The sequence below is a fragment of the Larus michahellis genome, chromosome 5, assembly GCF_964199755.1.
Source record: "Larus michahellis chromosome 5, bLarMic1.1, whole genome shotgun sequence".
NCBI lineage: Eukaryota > Metazoa > Chordata > Aves > Charadriiformes > Laridae > Larus > Larus michahellis.
Window position 1 is genome coordinate 55,775,850 of NC_133900.1, and position 18,133 is coordinate 55,793,982.

At 38.8% G+C, this 18,133-nt stretch overlaps 1 protein-coding gene across 32 annotated transcripts in view; it reads left to right on the forward strand.

Annotated features, from left to right (window-relative positions):
- Positions 1–289: 289 nt before the first annotated feature.
- Positions 290–18,133, forward strand: part of ADD1 (adducin 1) — a 63,893-nt gene continuing 46,049 nt past the window's right edge. For 8 of the 32 annotated variants that reach the window (XM_074587432.1, XM_074587417.1, XM_074587434.1 and 5 more), the window contains exon 1: positions 300–445. The gene's annotated coding sequence lies outside the window, so the exon portion shown is untranslated. Of the gene's footprint in view, positions 446–613; positions 677–866; positions 953–18,133 lie in introns of those variants that run through there. The other 24 variants (XM_074587445.1, XM_074587431.1, XM_074587413.1 and 21 more) reach the window with 14 other exon arrangements.

The window sequence follows — 18,133 nt, forward strand, 5'->3', positions numbered from 1 at the left end:
GCTGCTCCTCTCCGAAGGGATCCGGTTCCACAAGAAACGCCTTCCCCGCGCCGGGGGGCTCTTCTTAGCCTCTGCCCGCTCGTTCAGGAATGGCCCGGAGCCCCACGACCCGCCGAGCGCGGCCGCGGCTGAGGTAACCCGCTTCCTCAGCCGCCGCCATTCCTTCCCCCCCTACTCCTGACCGCCGGCCAATGGGAGAGCCGCTTAGTCGCCAGGCGTGCGCCCTCCAATGGGCGGCGCGGTTATTGGCCTGCGGCCGGGGGAAGCCGCACCCTGTCAGGTGGGGGCTGGGGCAGCTCGGTGGCGGTGGGGGAGGCGGGAGCGGCGGGAGGCGGAGCGCGGTGGTGGGGCCAGCGGCGACGGCGACAGCCTCGGCGGGGGGGACCGTCTGCAGCGGCCCTTTCTTTCCCGCTTCCTCCGGCCGCCTTTTCTCATCTGGCTTCGGGTGAGCGCTGCTGCGAAGGGCGACGGGGGTGGCGGCGGGAGACGCAGGGGGCGCCGGCAACGGCCCGGGCGGGGACGGACACACACACACACACACACACACACACACACACACACACACAAATGCGGGGGGCGCGCGCACACACACGAATGCGGGGGGCGCGCGCACACACACGAATGCGGGGGGCGCGCGCGGCAGGGGGGCGCAGCCGTTAACGGTCCTCGGGGGCGGGTGCGCAGCCGTTGGCGGCGGGCAGGCTGTGAGGGGGAGGCGGGCGCTGCAGAGGGGCGCGGGCGCTGCGAGGAAGGGAAGGGAAGGGAAGGGAAGGGGGGGAGGCGAGGCGGGGGCGCAGACGCTGGAACCGGCTTATTCAGCCCGGGGCGGCGAGGGGGAGAAGAGGGGAGGGGAGGAGAGGGGAGGTGTTGTCTCTGCCTTGAAAACAGGCAGCGGGTGGGAGGGGGGTGTGTGCGGAAAAAACAGCCGCCCGCTGCTCGCAGGGTGGCCGCGGTGAGGGGCTGGGGCGGGGAGGGCGGGTTTCGGGTCCCTGGGGTGGTGGGGGGGCAGAGGGCGGTGGTCTCTAGCCGCTGGCTGGGATGGGGCGGTGGGGGCTGAGCCGCGGGGGCGGCGAAGGGCTGGAGGGGCAGGTTCCTGTCAGCCCTCTCAGGAGAGGCGATCCCTCTGCCCGTGCCCACCGCGGCCAGCGAGGTGGGATGCTCCCGCCGCCGCAGGAAGCGGCCGCTCGGCGTTTCAGTCTCCTTTGCACCCAAGCGATGCGTCTTGCAGGCGTCTTCCCGCACCGCCCTTCTGCTTCTCCTGCCCCTTCTTCTAGACTGCGAGGTGACCTGCTGGTTGTGCTTGGCAAAATGCAGGCATTAGAGTGTCCAAATAATCGTCCGCAGAGGACGTAGGAATGAAGGAGGCGATGTGATGCGTTTGTGCGGTGTTATTGATTGGCAGGGTACCAGCAGCAGCAGTAGACGGGCAGTTGTTTTGTTTCCGCTGCTGGAAGGGGTATCTATATTTTAGTATTTCCAGTGTCTGCTTTTGATACAAAACGTCACGTCTTTCTGCACGTAATTACTGCACAGTCTCTATGCTGCATTTAAGGTTGTTCCTTAATCTATGTTGGCTTTAGTTAAAACTAGCAATTAGGGAGGGGGAAAATCCAGTCAAGCTGGAAAAATATCTATGGTTGTACTGAGACAGGGGGCTAGGAACAGCACTTGGTTTAAATCTTTCATGAGCTACTGCTGTAGCTTGATGGTGAAAGCTTATTGCTGGTTTTGTTTTATTCTCCGCTTTCTGGAAAGTTGCTATAGATCATAATACATACTAAAAGTATTCTGGTTTTGCATGGTGGCTTATGTCTTTATATGGAGCTTTACAAAACACGGCTTGTAAGTTCTCAAATGCAGCTACTGCTAAATTGTTTCTGTATGCTTTGCTGAAAGCTACAGGTATCTCCATGCACACAGGCTATTTACGGGTCTGGGTTCTTGTAATGTGACTGAATGTGCTAACAGAATACTCGTCAGTTCTTAACTGCTGCAAATTCGTTCTTTTTTATGGAACAAAATAATTTGTTTTAAAAATAAAGAAATACAAATTATTTCTAAAGTAGGCTTCCATTTTTCTTTATTAAATTGATCAATGTAACAATTCTGTACCTCAATAATGAAATATTCTCTTTAGAGCTGTATAAGTGAGAAAAAATGCAGCTATGGACTGGACTTCTGGAGCAGGTGGCTCTAGCATTTATTTATATTCAGTGAGCAGATTTGATGTGATTGTGTAAAAATAGTCTTAAGTAAACATAACATTCTATGTCGTTTGCCTCAATTATGCAAATTAAACTTGGTGATTTTCTTAGGAGAGTTATGAGGAAGAGGAAATTGCAAGTTTTTACATCTTCACTGTAGCAAGATAATATGTGCATTACTTTGTATGCATGTTTAAGTATCTCACAGTTTTACTGGAGTTATGTTTTCTAAATGAGGTTCCACGCTGACGATAGTGCTTTTTAGCCAAAAAGTGTTGTGTTCCCTGAGTGTTTTCTTTTTGTGATTGACTATTATAAAATGGTGTGAGAAACTTGAATGTTTGTGCTTCATCTGAAATGAGCGCTTTTGCTAGCGTGTTGTGCCAGTAAGTTCATTAGATTATGGTTCACTAATGCTGTGGAGTGAAGAAGGTTGTTTACTGAATCGGTATTTTTCTGTGACAGCTCTTTTTAGATGTCTCCAACAGAAAATGACTTGACTCTGTTCTTGTTCTTTGAAATTCACCATCAATATTAAATGTTATTTTGCATGTACGGAATTGGATCATTTGATGAGATTATGTGGACAAACCCATTTGAGCACTGAGAGACTTTCACAGGAGCAAGGATAAAGCTACTTCCGCCCCATTCAAGTGTCAGTTTTTGAAGGGTAGCTTCGCAGCATGAAGTGCTTTTAACAAATCTCTTCACCCAACGTTCTGTGACTTGCTATAAGAGGAAAAAGCTGAATTTTGAAGTAGCTAATTTTGTTAATAAATAGAACAAAGTATTGCAACTGGAGTTTTCAAACTAGGAGAAGAATGCTTAGCGTGTTGGTTGCTAGTAGGCATACAACTCTATGTGACAAGTGCTTTCTCACTCTGCAGAAGCTAGGAAGTAAATCTTGTACCCACTGCTTTTCTGAGCTGTAGAAATAGTTTTCTTAATTATTTAAGAACTGTAGCAGTGGTGAATAGTGAGTAATTTGTAAATCCCAAACTTGCTATGCAAATGAGCCAGTCCTGCTTTGAGGGAAAAATTCATAGTAACAAAACTTGCCTGCTACTTTTATGAAGGAGAGCATATCAGAGAAGTGTCGCTTCTGTTGTTCAGTGAGGACGCCTGAGGCATGACGACACGAAGTAAAAAATAATGCTAAATTTCTGATTTTTATGGCTTTTAAATTAGAATTTACTCTTGGACCATGCTGCATGGCAGAAAGCAATCTCTGAAATAGCACTGTATTAGTAATTAATACTGTAACTAAATATTTCTTAGACACTTTTAGAGCGATAGGTGCCTTATATTTAAGAAGCGATTGTGAGCAGATATGAATATAAGTTTAAGGTGCTGATTCTGTTGTGCAAGTCATTTGACATCTGCTGAGGAACCTGTCTAAAACTCTGCTGTTAAATTATAGATCTTCTACATTAACAGATTCAAAAGTGTGTATTTTTTAAAAACAGTAGAAGTTCCTAGATTTCCTGAGTTTTGCAATTTTCATTCGTATGATTTAATTGGCTTTCTCAGGGGAATAGGAAAAATTACCTAGTCTTGCCACTTATTCAGCATTTTTCTTCAAAAATACTCCTTTTTGGTAGGGCTGAGAACAGTAGCTGTACAAATGTGTTGGTAAAGAAAGGTGTAAAGTGTGAATAATGTAAACCAGTTTATTTACTCAGCAAAGCTTCTTTTCGTTAGAGGCAGTAATGCTTTAAAAGTACTAGTTATACAGATATTTTGATCTGTGATAGTTTTTACTTTGAAATTACCCTTTTCTATGGTTTCTTTTCCTATCATTTTAAAGTATTGTGTGTACAATAATAGGTTTCTGTAGTAATTTAATGGAATGTTCAACATAACTTTCTGATAACATCTGTTACCATCTCAGTTAGCATCTGTTGTTTATTGAGAATAATCTTGATAATCTTTAGTCAAATTGAAGCAAATAATTGGTTTCTTTCCTCACCAATCAGAGGATGTTGTTTACCGTGGTCTTGTCAGTTCAGAAATTTTAGTGGTTAGTAGTTGCAAAAGTTGTAAGGGCAGAGACTCCAGGAAGAACACTCTTTTTAGAACTACTGCTTTTTCAAGTCCACGTATAAGCTGAGATGGTTTCATTTGTCATGAGAGCTGCGGTTTAACATTCTAACTAACAGTCCTGGTCTTGAACATGAGTAGTAGTGCTACTCTGGGGAATTTTAAAGTCTAACTGTTCTTCATTTCAGGGCAAATTAAGTTTTAGCATAGAGATGGATTTGCGTAACTACTACCAATCAAGCTGGCTGACCAGCAGGTATGCTTGCTGGCTTTGCTGGATTGATTCTTTGACCGTTAAGAAGAAAATGAAAATATTGTCCTTGAAGGTGTAGCCAAACAGGAGTAACAACTTCAGCACCTTCCTAACTTTCTCCTTTTGACCTTGCTTGTTAGATTGCATTTTGAGAAATGATCTCTGGCTGCTCTGTTGGGTAGAGTTATTTTTCAGTGAAAGATCAACCTTTCAACCTCAGATCAGTTGTGTTAGCAAGCGGGGCATCGAAAAAGTTTTTCGCTATCACTATTTTAGTGGTATTTCCTGCAGATTAATTAAAAATCAATGTACATGAAAGCGCATTTCAATTTGGCTCCAGAACTACTAAGAGCTACTCTTTAAAACTGAGATTTGGGGTTTCCATGCTCTTTAGACTAATCAAATATCTTTTGCATTTTTAATTGACTACCATATTCAGTTTTGTCTTTTAAAATTATTGATTTTTACACGTTATGTTATGTGGTTTTCAGATCTTGACTCATGAAATCTGAAAGGAGTAAAATATTTCAGAGTTTTGAGATTTACTTCTTCCATACACCTAACTGAATTGCTGAAAAGGGGTCATGGAAACAGTGAGCAGTAAATGCAGTTAATCAGTAACACTTTATGGTATCTTTGATACTTGCACATCAAATGAGTAGATAAATGTTAAGTTGCAGTACATTTATGCACCGAAGATTAGGGGAAAATCAAATTACTATACCTAAGATCTTCTAGGGTTTTGGTTGGAAGCAGTAAACATGTAAAAGCAATTTTGGAGTAAAAATTGTAATTTGACTTGCAGCCATAGAAACTTATTTTAGTTTATTTTGGGTTTGTTTTTGTTTTGTATGTACAAATTTCAAATTCTTGTTGTGGTGCTTTGTATGCTTTTTCTTTCTGTCTTGTTTTAGATCTTGAATCTTGAGAGGTCTGATACACTATTTCAGCTTTAATATAGCTAACGCCAGATTAAACCAGCAAGTATCTGAGAAAACCTTGGCCCATGAAGATTGTCTTCTGTGTTTTTTTGGTGGTTTTTTTGTGTGTGTGTGGTTGTTGTTTTTTTTGTTTTGTTTGTTTGGGGTTTTTTGTTTGTTTGGTGTCTTTTTATTTTTGTTATATACTACTGTACATAAAGTTACTGTTCCTGCATTGTGACATTGCAGGTGAAGAATAGGGCATACTTTGAGTTTAGTTTTCTTTTAACAGATGAAACAATTTCTTTAGGTATTGTCATTACAAAATATTGCTGAAAATCTATGAAGTATGTATGCATGTGAAACATCCATTCCAACTAAAATTCAGCAAAATAAGACATTGCTGCTGTTGTGCGTTAATTGAGAGGTGCAGTATCCTTGGATGTTTTTCTCCAAAAAGTCTTGTCTAACATAGCTTTGCATATTAATCTTGAATCAACACAGCTGAAAGTATTCCGAAGTTGAAGGGACTCGTTTTCTTTTTCTCTTAAACTTCTGAACCAATTAGTTTTGTTCAGCTGAATTTAACAGGAAAATGGTGACTTCAAACACACACCGTTTCTGCCAGTAATGTGATAATCTAAGCCCTAAACTCATGCCCACACTAAGAGAGGGGCATGGCTCCTGATTTGTTTTGAGCAGCAGGAGCGTCTGACTGTGTAGCCGTTACACGCCTGCCTGACAGTCAGGATATGGGTACCTCCGAACCAGTTGTAGTGTGTTTTGCCACTTGCATGTCCAACCTGGGTGGACCAGTGCTAAGGTGAAGTGAGGAGCAAGGATCGACTTGTGCAAGATGTAGAGGGGAACATGAGGACTTGGGATAAAAAAAGGTCAATAGGGAAGCATAGGAGACTTCAGTTGATAGGAAATCATGTTTCGTTATTTCTGTCATCTTTCTCTAGGTGCTTTCAGTTACCAAAAAGTTTTTCACAATTGTCAGGTAAAATTCTACACAACTAAAGTATTGCTTCATTTTTAAATGTCACTTCGATACGATTTGAATAACAGATTCAGTGTAAAGCACAAGATTCTATTTTGATTCCAAAGCAAATTTCCTTTCCTTGTTGTGGATATCATTTTCAAGTCTACTAGCATGTACAGCAAGGTGTGGGGTTTTTTTTTCCTCCATCTTGGACTTAAAGTGCAAATTATTGGATGGTGAGTTTTCAAAAGTATTCTGGTAATTTTGGTTATAACTGATAACTTGGAAGCATTTCAGAACAACTTTATATCTTTATGAATGAATTAAGGCTGAAGATGTCAGGCAAATGGTGTTCATTTTTGTAAGTTATTTTTCATAAAGTGTTGGTGGCCAGAAATATACAGTAAAAATTGATTTGGTTATGTTGAACATTTGCAGTACAATATTAAATTATTTTGGAATCTATTAATGGTCAGGAAAAATAAATTATTAGTGATCTCTACATGTTTGCTTAGATCTCAACTGTAAATAGGAAATTAATCTTTTTTTTTTTCCTGTTTGCTTATGTAGCAGTTTAGGTAAAAAGTTAGTAAATTCTTTAGATCTTTCCCAAAGCAAGTGAATCATACGTGGTTTGGATGGAGAGGGAGATAAAACTTCATCTAAAGGAAAGCTGTTATGTCTTTTATGTGTCAAGGAAAGGTGGTGAACTTTCATGCCTTGGACTTGGAGAGGACCATCCTGTTGTTCTCTTTGATTGCTGCTACTTGGAACTGAATATCTTCCTGTGTGTTTTTCACACTTTATTTCAATCTACGTTAGAACCTGCGCTAATCTTGATGATACTGAATTACGTGGATCATCTTATATGGAGCTTCTTGCCTCTCTTCTGGAAAGAGAGGATGTTTGTGATTGTAGCATAGGGTAAGGATTTTGGCAGGTGGAATGACTGCTTCTGGATCTGCCGTAGTGTTTATTGTTGATGTGGGACACTTTCTTTGACTCAGTTCCAGTCTGTTAATGGAGATGTTGATTTAGGAACAAGGAAATCTCAGTTAAGAATCCTGTACCCTTGCTTCACAGTTATGGAATGGTAGTCCTTCCAGTATTCTCCAGTTTTCCCTCACTGCAGCAACTTGAGGAGGAGCCAAGAACAGAGAACACAGTGAGCAGTTTGCTGCACAGTTAGTTTGCTGCACAAATTGGAGGAAGGTAGTCTCTCAAACTGTCCTTTGGCCTGCCCAGCCACCAGAAAATAAAGAGCATTTTGGCAGCTGGTCAACAAAAGGCAGAAACGGTGAACAGAAGGCTGGGAAGCATGGTTAAAATATGAATGTCAGCCAGAAAAGCTGGACTTAGGCAGTCTCGCAAATTATGAGGGCAGCCTTATTAATTGAACATTCTGGCTGGTGGAAAAGTTGCCTGAGGCTTAGAGTCTTTATGGGTCAATACTTACTACTAAAGTGGGGAGACACCCCTTCATGCCTCAAGCAAAGCTAACAATGTCAAAAATAAACCTTTGTAGCTCCATTTGCCACTTCAGCTGCACGTTTAATGGGTTTGGGATCCTATCTAATGTGAGTGGGCTAAAGTATTAAAATAGCAGATCTCCCAAAAAGACTGAGTCTGCAATTTTTCTTGCTCTTTTTCTGGTCATTAACGTAAGTGTGATATTTATTGATACTGGAATAGTGTCCGTTATGCTAATAATTTTTAAGCATTTATTAAAATAACCCAAAATTCAAAGAATGCTAAAGGTTGCATAATGAAAAGAGATGTGAGTAATTAGTTACTTAGGGGATCCTGAGTTTCTTTTTCATGATGTCACCTTTTTAAAGAGTTTAAGCTTATTTATGCATTCTCTGGTTTTCAGGGCATTAGGTCATTACTGTGTTCATATATGTTGCTGAAATATGTTAGTTCTATAATAACTGAACTATATTTTTGGAAATTCATTGCATCTCCAAGTCAAATGGGTGCACATTATTGCACATTTTCAGTAGTGTACTGGAGTCACTTAATTAAGAATAAGGGAGATTCTGAGTGCCTCTTTCTTTGCAGACCTTTAATCAGGACTAGATACTTTCCTAAATAACACTGTATTTGTTTTCAGTTATTGGTTTGAAGTCCTGTTGTGATACCAAATATTCAATGGTAGAAGAAAAAGGTGAGGACATTCAGTCTGAAACTTTGTATTTGCTACTTTACTTCTTGTACTGCAGTTTTTGGTTGTTTAATTTAATCCTTAATTTGATATGTTAATCATTAATTAATAGGATAAATTCAGTTCATTTGACTGAAGCTCAAATCTAAATTTATTCTTTCAAGGATTTGATGATCTGAGAGAGTAATCTGGTAATTTTCCCCTCCCTCCTCTCTGTTGCTATAGTGATCCTAAATTTGAACTTTGTTTTTGCAGCCTTTTTTTTCCTTCAAGTAAGTTTTGTAATAGCTGTGCAGTGTGTTCTAAAACCAAAATATTGATAATATAGGTCTTGTTATTGCTTTTTTTCTTTCTTTTTTTTTTTTTTAATAATTTGGATGTAACATCTGAGGTAAAGCTGAAATTAAGCACCCTTAGCTTTCCTTCTCTTTTTCTAGCTCTGGTGAGACCTTGTGGCATTAATCTTTTTAGTCATGTTTTAGGCATACATCATTTAGGGGGAAAAATAAGCAAACAAAGGCCCAACTAAAGCAAAAAAAAAAGACCCAAACATCTCTCAGAATGTCATGAAAAGCTGTTAATCATTGTAATTATCGAAATGAACATTCAAATTGCAAAGGCTATGGCTTAGTTTAGCATCCAAGGGTTCTTGCAATTCCAGTTTTACAGCAATATTCACGGTTTATTCAATAAGGTGCTTTTAGCTACTTCTGGCATGGCTGATCTTCTGATACAGCAGTAAATGCAGATAATTCTGGCAACTGTATAAAATATTTGTGCTCTTACCAAACTTTGATTATTTTTTTTGATATACAAAAGTAGTGGAGATGCAAGATCTGACAAGGTTAATAGCAAATTGAAGAGGAGCATCAGGAGTAAGCAGGGAACCTGAAAAAGACTGACCACGTGTTTTGTCAAAGGAAGCATGGAGACAATGAATTAAGACTAAAAGTAGTTTAGATACAGGAGAAAGACTGCATGAAAAGTTTGCCTTAATTTCCAATGAAGACAGTTTTGAACATGCACAGACTGGCAAATAGGTCTTACTGAAGTGAGATTATAAAAATTATTTCCATAAAGTAAAACTTACAGGGTGCAGATCAGTGGGACTACATAGTGTGTACTCTGGAATTTTGAAGTTGGTGGTCTGTGCAATTAAAGGCAAGAATTGTTATTAAATGTCAAGGCAGAAGGGTATCGGATGGCTGGTGAGCAGCAAAATTAGTCACTATGTTTAGAGGAAGAAGGTGGTTTGGGATAGTTACTCCATCATTAGTGTGACCTTAATATTTAGGGATTTGTTAAAACTCAGAAAGAGAAGTTATTATACATGGAGGTAAGAGGAAAATGGAGTATGACGTGACACAGCTCTTGACAGAGGAAGATTTTGTCAGAGAAATCTAATGGCTGTTTTTATAAGATACCTGACTTATTGGAGAGGTTATGTGTATCATCAATGCAAAAGAAGGTTTTGCACAGAATGAAGTTGAGACCTTAGGACATGAACAGTAGAAAAAGGAGTCATAATTAATAGCATTAAAAAAGTGAAGATGTTCTTATAACAGTTAAGGATGACCAACATATCAAAGTTAGCAACTGTGAAAAGAATTAGGATAACAAGTATACTGTTGTTGTTCTCCGAATATTTTCCTTTGAAGAAGTAAAGTGGTATTGAGTTTTCCTGGTATGGGTGAAAGCTTATCTGGAATATTGTGTCTAATTCCTAATTCATAAGTAAAAAGGGCATTCAGACTGGAAGAGGTACAGGACTGATTCCTAGAATGACTAAGGGAATGGAGAATTTGCTCCCTGAGGGGTACTTTGAGTGTTTTGTTTGATCTGGGAAAACAAAGCATGAAAGAGGTTGCTCTTTGTGAAAATATGAGTGAAAGAACACAGGTGGGTAAAAAAGAGCTTAAGTTTGAGGTATGAGAACAAATGGGTATAAACTATCCAAGAATAAACCTAGTCTGGAAATTAGAAAAGATGGTTCCTAAGCAACGGAGGCATAGAAGTCTGCAACAGCTTTCCCTTAGGAGTAGTGGAATAAGACTGTATTTAAGATGGAGCTGGTTAGCTTATATAAGGGGGAGGAGGGGATGCAATGTAGTTTTCCACAGTACCTTGGGATTTGAACTCCTTGACCCAGAATGTGTGTTTGTTCCCATGATTCCTGTCTTGTTAGTCAAATATTATACAGTAACTTGACCAGATACTGTCCTGAGACCAGTAGGTACGTAGGTGGTCTGTTTCTTCGACAAATAGACCAGTTGGCATTCTGAGGTATGTAAATGCTTATATCAAAGGATAATAAATGTTAGATGAGTAGGATGTTTTAAATACTGTTTTATATAATAAGCTACATTGTATCTTATGTAGTGGATATATATATATTATCTTTTGCATTAAGAAACCCCATATCAACACAGAATAATTTAACAGATTGAATAATGAGCCTTGTATTGTTTTCTTCTTGTGCAGTCCTGTGTGATTGAAGGAAGCTGCCCACAACACAGCATACTACGTCATTGTGTTCATATTTCTCTGAGAATTCTCCTTTGAGTTGTTTAAAAAAAAGAATTGGTGCAAGCTGAAGGGTTGATCCGATGAAAACTCTGTATACCATGTTGTTATGTATTGCACTACTGTTCCTATATCTTGCCCTAAGACTCTGTCCATCTAATAAGCTTGGAGTGTAATTTTTTGAGGAAGCATTGTGCTTGTGTTTGTACTAATGAGAGACGCTTCCATATTTCTTCATAATAGAAGATTGATGGTTTTAAAGGAGAATAGACAAAGAAAAGGATTCTGCTGCCTTCTCCCTGACAGAAAGACACTAATTGGCAAATTGGGGAATTAATGTTGCCTGAGGTTACAATATTTTTCTAATTTGTTCAATTGTTATGACATTTTAAATCATGCTTTAATTCCTGCTGAGGTATTTCAGACACAGGAGGGAACTTGTAAACACTCATTTGTGCAATTGTTTCATCTGTATCAGTAGTGTAAGTTGCTGGATATGTTTTTTTATACAAACAGAAATGCAGGCAGAAATACAGTATTTGATTTATATTTTTCTATTCTTTAACTCTGCCTGCCTTACTCTTGTTTTTTTGTAAATGTTCATCTAGAAATCTTTGTTTTTAGAAGGAAGTTCAAGCATGGAAAGTAGTTTGGTTAGGATGGGATAGAAATTTAATGATGTTTGAAAGGTTCCTTCCTGACTCTGCTTAATGTGTATTATTGACTTCCCTTCAACTGTTAGTTGAATTTCCTGTTGATTTTAGGTATAAATAATTGCCAAAGCAGTGTCTAGCTTTATCTGTGAGCTTTAAATCGGATGTGTTTTCTTTATTCACAAGTTTAACAGTATATTAATGCTTTCAGAACTAATGCAAAAGCCTGAGAACTAGATCTTATTCCATTAAATTGCTGTATTGACACATAATGATTAATATGAATGGTAAATACACAGGCATAACATCAAAGACTTAACTGGCACTTTGCACCTGTGTAAGTGTTAATGTTGGCTAACTTACATCACAAAATGGATTTTTTAAGGAAAAGTGTTTGGCGGTTATAATTTAGAAAGCTGATAAAGAATAGTTAATACTTCAGAGCTTGTGGAAGTGTTCACTATTATATGAATATTGACTAAATTGTATTTAATCAGCTTTATTATTTAGACATTCTGTCTTGTCACTTACTGTTTAATATGTGTTAACTAGAGACAGTCTCATGTAATAAAAAGAATATCCAATTTCAGTCTCAAACTGTTTGGCAACGGTCTCCAAAGCGTGGATGACTTAGCAGATGTCATCTTAAAGCTCTTGCTATGAGAATATATTTAGGAATACTGGTATTTCGAAAGAATGTATGGGCAGTAAGAAAACTGTAAAAGTTTATTATCTTGACCTTTTTGTTCTTAAAGTATGTTTTTCAACTAGACCATATAGGATTTGTCATGGTAACTGAAAAAGTGTTAGATTAAATAATGTTATTGAAATAATAGAAGTAATTACTGAAAAGCCAAGCATTTTTGTTTTTTCTAATTTGCTTTATGAATATGACACTGGCAGCTTATCAGTTTCCTCCTTCTGGTGAACCAGGTAATTTGTTTGTTAACTGAAAATACGCTGTTAAACATTGGAGAGAAGAAAAAGCTTTCTGGCTTTATATGCATTTTTAGATATATTATTTTTAATTAAATTAGCCAGTGAAATTGAAGCTGAATATTGCTCAGTTGCCTTAAATTGAAATAATCTTTTATTACATCGTCTAGAGTAGTATCTCTTGCAGGTGTGGCCTATGGTATAGCTAGTTCTGAAAGGTATGCAGTCAAAGTTGGAATAATTTCTATTGTCAGTAGCATATTCAGATCTGGCATTTTTGTTTCTTATTTCATACAAGAGTCATGTCTCTTAAATTATTTTTTTTTAAATACTGCATTGTGTTAGCTGGTGACACACTTTTCTTTGATAAATGTTCTTAGAGGTATATTTTTCATGCTGGCGTTGTGCCTCATAAACTAAACTGTCTTATAAAGTGAAGGTGCGGGTTGACATGCAGTTTGATCTTTGGAGGATAAATCAGAAAAACCTTACTTCCCCCTTCCCCCCAAAGAAGAGTGAGTGTATATCCTTTCCAAGACTGGTTGGATTAGATTAGTTTCCCTGTGAAAAAATGTTAAGGAATAGTTGGTGCAGACAGTAGCATCTGCACAGAACAAATTTGCAACAAGGAGAAACAGTACAATGACTAGATAACGGGCTATTCAGATTTTGTTACCATTAATTTCTTCCTATATTATTAAAGATCTAGAAAAATGAAACAAATTAAATTTGCTGTAACAGTCTTGCATAGGTTACTTGAGGCTGGAGGAGAGCAAGGAACTTGAGGATAACATAAAGATCAGGGATAAAGCTGATAACAGACTCATAAGTAAGAATAATTTAAGATAGTGGGTTATATCGCTATTGCGTGTCATTGAACATCTTCATAAAACCATCTGGTGTTTCCTGTTTGTTGTTAGCTGATAGATCTCTGAAATTCTATAGTAAGGTCTGGTACTAACAGGAAAGAAAATAGTGGGGAAGTATGAGGCGGGAGGGAAAGTTGAGGTTGGTTTAGTTTAGAGAAGACAGATGAGAAAAATAAATTGAAGTAGAACAGAAAAATAAATTGATAGTGTAAGGCCAGAAACAGTTTCAAAAATCTGGATTACATTGCATGGAGGATATCTCTAGGATTTTTTTACACATAATATGTTTAAAACACTGTTTTTAAAAAGTCACATTCTGTATTAGCCCATGGGACTTACTGCTATGAGGTATTATTACGGTCAAGAGTTTAGCACAGTGTAAAGTGAGATTACACATTCTCTATCTGTTGTAGAAGGAATGTTGAAACGTATGTAATTTTTTCCATGGTGTAAAGCATAAATCAGTAAGTCACTGCAAATGAGTATGTGTGTGTTATACTGTTCTTAAAACCGCATGCTGGCCATGGTTAATCAGCATACTTGAAGAGTTAAACCACTAGTTTGACTGAGTTTGGCAGTTTTTCCCCTTTTTAGACAAAGTTTTGGCATTTGCTTGTAAAATCCCCAAATGGTTTTTACTCTGGCAGCTACAGAAACTCTTTATATGCAAAAGAGAATACTACAGAATATCTTCCTTATGACAGTGGGGTGGTTGATTAAATAAGCATCATGCTTAATATTCGAGCATTACAATCGTCAGACTTGTTTTGGTTTAAAAAAACCCAAACAAACCAAAACAACAAACCAACCTGAAGCTATGAATTCCTGGCTCTAGGGTAGCTGAAGTTGAATGACTATATAGATTGTATACATCTTGTGGAGGGACTTTAGAGAGAAACACGATAGAATACATTGGTGCCTGGATATGCATAGAAAGGTAACATTTTAATTTTAAAAACAGAACTGTAAATGTATTTTATCCCATGATCCTACAGAATACATTTTTGTAGGATTTCTGTTGGATTTCCTAAGCTTCATTGGATGCTTTGTTACTGAACAACTCCAACAAAGTGCGAATTACTTATGGCCTAATGTATTTTTAAGTATGTGGACGTGTTAGATTGTATTGAAATCCCTTGAGAGCAGCAGCTTCTGTTGAACAGATCTGATTGCACGTTCGGATGGGGGGGGCTTGTTTACAGATTACCTACCATATTTCACAGCAAGACCAAACAGTTGTGTAGGCTCAGCGATGTTGCAGGCACAATGTGAGAGTAACTGTCAAGGAAGAGTTTGAAAATAATACTGTGCTCCCGAGAAAGCATGATACGCTTAGAAAATATGGAAACAGACTTAAAGAGTAGATGTTTCTACATAGGAAATAATACTGTTGTAAGAACAAATACAGCTCTAATGCAAGTGATTATTGTTTTCACAGTTGGTTTGCCCATCTCCTTGGAGAGCTGCTTACCAACTTCTAAGGTTTTGTTGAGATCGGTTGGACTTCACATGAGCAGAAACTGCTGGCACGTATCCAACTGCATGCTGTTTGGGAAAACACTGCAAAAGCTGGGTTTAGAATCCTGGCTTTGAGTACTGCGTGCATATCACTGTGTTTTGCAATTTCTGATGCCAGTAGCCTTTCAATGAACTTGAAAGAACTGTACATATGTGTTTCAGGAATAAAATAGCGGCAGTAGGGTTTCTAGAAAGAGTTTGTTTTACAGCATGAATCAGGAATAAAAGTACTTTGACAGTGCCGTGTGGGTTATTCAAGATTCTGTCTGACTCCAACTGATTTTACACGACTATGTATCCTTGATTTTCATTATTTTAACTTAAATTTCTGTTTCTGGGATTATAAGCCCAGTGCTGGGTAGTTGTGATTTTTTTTTTTTTTTAGAACACAGTAGGGAAAGGTCTCTGGTTACTACTAGGCAAACATAAGCAGGTGTACTGTGTTTTTACAAGTTTTCTAGCTATTGGTGGTGGTGATGTTGAAAGATGGAGGACATTATGTCCATGGATAGGAGTTGCTTGGATAGAGATCCAAGTAAAAATCGATAATAAAGATAATATGATAGTCAGTGGAGTTGTTTTTAGACAACCGATAATGACAGATGTCTAGAAACATTGGTTTTTTTACTATTAATCTTCAAATATTTGTCAACTAAAATAATCCCTGCCTAAAGATGTTAGTCTTTATGGGTGGATAGCGTTCAGTTTAATCTGACAGCACGGGGGTGTGTAGAACAGAAGCCTTCCATGTTTTACATTGGGATTTAATTCAGTAAGTGCAGAATGCCCAGAAGCATGGTTTCAGTTTTGTTCTTTTGGTTTTAATAATGGTTTTAGTTTAGTTTTGTAAAACACTATAGCCATGTGAAACTATTGGGACCTTCAGATACTCTGGCTGTTCAGGGCAGGTGTGCTCCTTTGTCTTCACCTAATGTTTGGGGATGAACCTTGAGAGAGGACTTGGGTGCTTGGGATTGTTTTTTCAAAGCTGGATGTGTGGAAAAGCAGGAGAGAGAGCTGCTGTCTGTCCCCTAGGGTCTCAGGCTGGATGGCTGGAACCAGAGGCATAACGTAAATGCAGCCAATTTAGCCCCTTTAGTGAAGGCAGCCTTATGAACAGGCCTACTTTGTAACAGCAGAGCAGAGCATGGGCTGTTCTGTCAATTAACTAGACTGTGGTGCATGGGGCTCTACACCCATTCTAGCAACTGAGCAAGCGTCTTGCTTGGGTTAGCCCTTGTCCTCCTGCAGTGCAAACAGAATCTGAATTCCATGGTTTGTGCACGGCCTTCTGTGTTTTGTGCATTCTTTTTTATTCTGTTGAGTTGTGGTTGGAACTAGATGATCTTTAAGGTCCCTTCCCACCTAAACCATTCTATGCATCTTCATTTGAATAACATAACTGTCTGGAGACTAGGATGGTCCTAGTTAAGAAATTGAGAAATAGACCTAGTAGAAAGAGTGAGAGTGGCCACAATTCCTGAAATGTTTACATCTGGGCTACTGTAGCAAATTGTGTTTGTGTTTCTGAAAGTAACTTCACTAAAAGGGCCATTGAACACTGGTTGCATAATTTAGAGTGAGCGGAGAGACTGGACTGCTGCGTTTTCTTCCCAAATGTAATTCTGAAACCCTATAGAGCAAAGTAAATATCTTTTTGCCACTGTCAGGTGGAAACAATGAAAATCTCAGCTGGAACATAAGTCATGGGTTTGCATAAGGTTAATTTATGCAGCCATATTCAGTTGTGCAATACTTGCCTGACAAGGGAGACAGCGTGATCAGGGAAATGGTTTTCTCATGGTGTTTCATCTGTTGCAGTGTGGGTGTGCTTGACCCTTGAGGTTTACCCAGAAGTAGGAAACATGACTGCATAATTTTGGGGTGCGGACTGCATTCACGCTCCCCTGGGGAAAAAGAAAAGCAGAAATGGGTTGCTCCTAAAATAGAATTCATGGGGATTTCTTGACATACTGTTTCCTAACGTGGAACAAACAACAATCTAGTAGAGGAAAATTAGTTTCAGTAAGACTTTTATCCACAGTTTATATCTTTAATCTGTAGACTAAAGTTCTCAAGAGCATTCTGAGAGATAGAAAAGAGAATGCTTTTGGATTTTGGAACTGTGTAATGGGATGAACTTCATCTTACTGTCACTATCTTCATAGAAGTGTTAATATCCATTATATAGGGCATGTATTTTTAAACACTGTCCAGAAATTTTCAGTGTAGGGTGGATAAAGGATGATGTAAACCACTTTGTCTTCCTGCAATTTTTCATCTACCTGAAGGACTTAAAAATGCTTGATTAACCAGCATATAAGGGAGTTTTTTGAATTTGAGTAAGCCTGGCTGTTAGCTGTCTAATTTGAAAGCAGAATGATGATACGTATATGAGGCTCGGATTTCAAAGCTGGTTTTATGTGCAAGTGCAGTATAAAATCTCATATGGAAGGTTTATGTCAAAATTAATTCTTAGGCTTGCATTCTTCACAGATATTTGTTTCCTTCTGCATACAGGCTTTTTAAATTCTGTCCTATTTTACTGTGTCAAGAGACTAAATTGGTCTCATAACTTATCCAGATTTCTGTCCTTCCCACCCTCCCCCATTAAAACTGGGAAGTGCTATAAACGAACTGGGGTTGCCACCTAGAAAAGCCTCATCTGAAAGTGAACGAGAAATTAATGAAAAATTCAACATCTCCACTGCCTTCATTAGCCTGATTCAAGCCTACTTGAAATTTCCAGTCTTCATATTAGCCTGTACCTCATTTATGTACTTTAGTTCGCTCTCTTCTATCTTAAACTGGTAACACACCCATCAACAGCATTTGTGCTGCTTACATATCAAACTTGCTGGTTCCAGCATAATGCCTACACACTCTCTAATCACTGTAGCAATTTCTGAGTTACTTGGATTCTCTGCCAGAAAATAATGTCTGAATTCATGCATCCAGTCATGAATATTCAGATTAGTTCCATCTCAAAAATCTCAACCACCCTGTCTCATAGTAATGCAGGATTTTTTCTTGTGGGGCATTTGCTCTAAGATCTCCAAAGTTTAGGT